Source organism: Manis pentadactyla, chromosome 3 (assembly GCF_030020395.1).
Source record: "Manis pentadactyla isolate mManPen7 chromosome 3, mManPen7.hap1, whole genome shotgun sequence".
Classification (NCBI taxonomy): domain Eukaryota; kingdom Metazoa; phylum Chordata; class Mammalia; order Pholidota; family Manidae; genus Manis; species Manis pentadactyla.
Genome location: NC_080021.1, coordinates 191,085,988 through 191,091,987, shown reverse-complemented (window position 1 = coordinate 191,091,987; position 6,000 = coordinate 191,085,988).

The following is a 6,000-nucleotide window of genomic DNA, read 5'->3' as shown; positions in this document are numbered from 1 at the left end:
ATGAAGTGGTTTTTGATATCAGGCCATGGCGATGTCCCACTAGCAGTGGTTCTCCAACTTTATTCTACTGAACAAGCAACTGGAAGCTTATTAAAAGTGTTGGTTCAAACATAAGACAGGCACAGTCACAGGGGGGCCATCAGGTGAGAAATTGGGGATCAACAGAGGTGAGGCTTAGAACCTCACCCCCCCTGTTCTGAGAGAAATCTTCTGCATATGTGGATGTTTTATTGCCCTTGTCTAGCTTGGATTAACACATAGTCTACAGGCACACACCTGATCATCTACATTTGCTCTCTTACAACACTAAACTATGTTTTCTACCTTTATGTTGTATCTACCTACCACTTCAGCATCTTATTAAAAATAATAAAGAGAGAAATGTGGTATCCACATATAAATCAAGTATAAAAATCAAATGTGTATTCATATTTGAACTGACTGTTTATAGTTCATAATGCATGAGCAAAACCAAAAGTTTCTGTGATGACTGCCCTTGTACTGTTCACCATGTAACTTATTCACTATGTAAGAATTTGTTCTCCATGTAAGAACTTGTTCGTTATGCTTCAGAAGATTGGAGACTGACGAAAATTAGGCTTGGGGTGGATTAATGATTGTGCATTGAGCATTGACTCCCCTATACAGAATTTTATTGTTGTTAACAACCATTTGATCAATAAATATGAGAGATGCCCTAACAACAACAACCAAGAAAAAGTACACACTTCCAATTGTAAAATAAATAAGCAACCGGGATGTAATGTATAGCATAAGGAATATAGTCAAAATATTGTAACAACTTGGTATGGTGATAGCTGGTACTTAGAATTATCATGTATATAAATGTTGAATCACTGTGTTGTACACCTGAAACTAATGTAATGTAATACTGTGTGTCAACTACCCTTCAATAAAAAATAATTATCTAAAAAAAAAAAAAAAAAAAAAAAGAACTTATAATCTGTGTAGGAGTAAGTGAAGATATGGTAAAGTGGAAAAGAGCTCTGAAATAATAAAGAGAACATTTTCCTGGGAGTCAGAAGACCTGTGGGCATAGCACTTCACCTCCGGAGATGTTAATGTCCTCGTCAGCAAAGTGGGGCTAATGGCATCACCTTCATCATCCTGCTGTGCCAGTACTGGAGAAATAGGGGGTAAAAAGGATTCATAAACTGGACATGGGTATGCAAATGAAGTGGTTTTTGATATCAGGCCATGGCGATGTCCCACTAGCAGTGGTTCTCCAACTTTATTCTACTGAACAAGCAACTGGAAGCTTATTAAAAGTGTTGGTTCAAACATAAGACAGGCACAGTCACAGGGGGGCCATCAGGTGAGAAATTGGGGATCAACAGAGGTGAGGCTTAGAACCTCACCCCCCCTGTTCTGAGAGAAATCTTCTGCATATGTGGATGTTTTATTGCCCTTGTCTAGCGTGGATTAATACTTAGTCTATAGGCACACACCTGATCATCTACATTTGCCCTCTTACATCACTAAATTATGTTTACTTTTATCTTGCATCTACCTACCACTTCAGCATTTAAAAAAAAAAAAAAAAAAGGAAGAAATGTGGGATTCACATATAAATCAAGTATAAAAATCAAATGAATAATCATATCTGACTTGATTGTTTATAGTTCATGATGCATGATCAAAACTGAAAGTTTCTGTGATGACTGCCATTGCACTGTTCACCATGTAAGAACTTATTCACTATGTAAGAACTTGTTCACCATGTAAGAACTTGTTCGTTATGCTTCAGAAGATTGGAGACTGTTGAGAATTAGGCTTGGGGTTGATTAATGATTGTGCATTGAGTCCCCTATACAGAACTTTACTGTTGTTAACAACCATTTGATCAATAAATATGACAGATGCCCTCTCAAAAAAAAAAAAAAAAGTGTTGGTTCAGTCTGGAGATCAGGGATTCTGTTTCCGTTTCCGTAAGTCCAGGTTGGGGCCCAGCATTGGCTTTGTGAAAGCCCAGATTCTCTGGTGGAAGGGATCTGAAAACCACACTTAAGAGAGCTGCCGGAGAGGTTACTGTGATATAAAATCCTTGCTACCCAATGTTTGGTCCATGGACCAGCACCATCACCAGCATCTGGGAGCTTGTTAGAAATGCAAAACTAACTGAATCAGAATCTGCATTTTTTAACAAAATGCCCAGGTGATGGCCATGCACACTAATGCTTGAGAAACACTAATCTAAACGGCGAGAGGGATGACAACCTCTCTTTTTTGCCTTGGTTACTGTCTCAGCTTGCTGTCAGACAGAACTGGGGCACCACAGCCTTTGCTGTTGCTGACACCTTTAACCACATGTAGCTCTTCTGTCTAATTCCCTGTCTTCTGGCTCCTCAGTGAAGGCAGATGTTTGATAAACATAACCCAATCAAAGTACTTATTTTCTCCCATGCCATAAACAGGCTAATCAAAGCACACTGAAGTGATATCTAAATCTAAAGCTATTTACTAGGTATGCGATTATTTTTTCTTTTTTATTATGGTGAAATAACAAAACTTACAATTTTAACCATTTTTAAATGTATAGTTCAGTGGCTCTAAGTACATTCACATTGTTGTAACCACCTCCAGATTTTTTTTATGTGATTTTGAACAAGTCACTTATCTTCTGCAAAGTTCCATTTCATTATTTTTGAAATATGGGTAATATTACCTCCGCCGGCAGAGTGCTTTAAGAATTGAATGAAATAATATATGAACATGCCTAGGACCACCAAAGATATTCAGTAAAACTAACTTCTATCCTTTCATTGGAAGTAGGTTTTCAGACAGCCCTGGTTTTACAATAAATATCATCTACTGAACTATATAAAAAAAATTTTTAAGCATACACAAAAATCTGCATATTCTGGGTACATTATTGCCTTAGAACAGGGAAATTTGTTAAAGAGAAGTATTCTATATTCTATATTGCACAATTTGAAACAGCTAAAGGAAATACCAGCCAATTACACTTTGTTGGGAAAATTACATTTTGAGAAGCAACAACCTTTTTGCACACACTATACAGAAATTCTTGTATTGACTATATTTAGATGATCATCCAACATCCCTATTATAAACAGTTTAAATACAATCATTATGCTAATATAAATAACTTTTACAAATAATGCTTTCAACCTTGGGGCTGATCCACTTAGAATGCAGTTTGAATTCCATTTATGTATACATTATCTTTTAGGAGAATGCGAAATTGAAAAGTTGGGTTACATGCAGTAAATTGAGAAGATTAGTTTAACTTCAGAATTAGACTGACTAGAACAGGGGAAGGGATTTTAGAGATCCTCTCTTCCAACATCTCTATTTTAGAAACAAGAAATTAAGTTACTATCCTGAGACCTAGTAACTTGCCCTCGATCACAAGCTGAGTTACCATCTAAGCTGAGACCAGAGAGACCAGGTCCAGGAATACATCCTTGTGTCACTTGACCTTGAAGAATGGGTGACAGTTCAGCAGCCCAGGTGGGGAGGGGTTGTAGAGAGGCTGAGAGCACACCAGGTAGAGGGATCAAGGGAAGTGATTTCACAGAGCCTGGCTCTGAAACCAAGAGACTGATGAGTGTGTGCAGGGACTGTCACAGAGTGGGGAGGCTGGAAGGACAGGTTAAGATGAAGTTTTTGGTGGGAGAAGAGTCTTCGATTCTCTTGTAACAGTATCAGAAGAGAGGTTCTACAGATTTTGTTTTTGTTTTTATAGTTGATGTGGCTCTTCCATGTTTGTATTCTCATGTAATTCTTACAGCGATCTTGGGACATAAGCATCATACAGCTGATGGTCTGATATTCAGGAGGTCATGTTCTTTGCAAAACTGAAATTTGAATTCAGGCTCTGAATAGAAAGACTGTGTATTCTGTTAAAAGTGTGAGTTCCAGAGCCAGGACACTTGCGTTCGAATCTCTCTGTCCCCGTTTAGAAGCTATATGACCTTGATAGAAAAAAAGGTCACATAAAAAGGTTTTAATCAAGAAAATTTTAACTCAAACCTAAAACTTAGAGTGTTTATTATGTGCCAGGCTCTGTTCTAAATACATACAACTAAATAAGTATTGCTTATTTAGTCCAATATCCCTATGAAATATGTTCAATTGTCATCACTATTTTAAAGCCTCCTACCCCTGGGGAAGAAAAAGGAAGGAAAGTAAAGAAGGGTTATCTTAGTAGAAGATGAGAAAGAGGAATGCATTTTCCCCCTCGATTCTCTGTTCCCTGATTTATAATCTCCAGCCCCGTGGTGTTGCACTAGTTCTCCTCCCACCTTTGATACATGGTCGATTAGACTGCCATTTGAAATACCTCCTTTTCTCAGGAGAGGCGTCTGCTTCCCTTCCCTTGACTTTGGGCTCAGCCATGTGATTTGCTTTGGCCAAGGAGAGATTAGCAGGTATGACACTGACATTGGACATGGCTCCTATATCTGGGCTGCCCTCTAGTGCTTCTGCCACTACAGTGAGAAGAACATCCCCTGAATAGTTTCTCCCCTTCAGCCTGGGGCTCTGCATGACCCCATGAGAGTGGATCTGCCCAACTACCCCCAGATTTCCCAGTGGCGGAGTGCCTAGAGTGACTGCCTTCCAGTCCAGCAGAAAATCTAATACCAGCCCCACCCAAAAACACTCTTTGAGGCTCTAGGATAAGAATGTACATCCAGTGCACCTCACCAGCGGAGCACCGGCCTCCTTTCCTTCTTGCTCACTCCAGAATCTGAATCAGGTGGTGGGGAAAACAGAACTAGAACCTTAACTCCTACTGCTTCTTAGAGTATTTCCACTCTACCAGGCATCCTTTTGATTCAAGCAATTTCTAAAATAACATGGTTTGGAATTTTTTCCCTAATAAACCCATGAAAGAGAAAATTAAGACCAGAACCTAACTGAATCTCTTGACAGTCACCAGTAGTTAAGGGAGCCCATGTTTATGTACAAAGAACCCCACACTCTGAGACCTTTAATGTACACGATTAGTTTTTCCCACCACCCTGGCAGTGATGTAAGGACATTTTGCAAGTAGAACTAGAGCTTCCACTCCTCTCATTCAGACGTAGCAGGACCACCATTCTGTCCATTCCAATCAGCGGCCACAGTGTGAGAACCTCCACACATAATCTTGGCATCTAGAAAATGTAGAAGTTTTCTACCTAATGGTGATAAACTGCACTGTTAGGTGAATAATCAGCTTGCAAACACAACAATTATATTGGGTAATAGAGGCGCAATAGATATGTTCTTTAAAAGTCTTACATAAATCACTCTTCCATGAAATGAGTATCACTCTAAATGCACCAAAGGGCTGTTTATAGATATGCCATGTTCAAACTTTTCACAAAGAAAGTAATCACACTCTTGTATCTGTTATGGAAGTTTTCTACACAGAGTGTTCTAAACCATGGCATTCCTGGGGTCCTTCCCCTACTCGGCAGCATCTGTACAGGAGGGCACCCTCCAATGCCACAATGACAACAGTAATGTTAAAATGCTTTACATCACTCTTTATTTCAAAAGTGCTTTACTAACATAGACTAATCTTTACAACATTCAAGGGAGGTAGATAAGTATTACACCACTTTCACAGATGGAGAAACTGAGGCAGAGATTAGCAAATTGTGTTGAAGGGCATAATCTATGGCACAGTGAGGAAAAGGCTCTGTGTGGTCAGGGACCACTGGAGACCTTTCCCATGCCTTCTCAGTTCAACCAACATAAAAAGCAGAGGCAGCATGGCAGCAAGTTGTCAATAATTTGACTAGTCCAAGGCTACACTTCACCTTGTTGATACCAGACGTGGAATATACTGTCCTTTGGCAACTGTTTTCCTCATGTTCTCACATGACTCCACTTCTTAAACAGGACAGTGGGAGCTATTGTGGGTACAGAAGGCGGGATTGTAGAAACAGGGCTGGGAAGGAGGAAGACAGAAGAGGAAGCACACAGTGATAATAAAGGAAGAACAGGGGTACCAGCTGGGAAGCA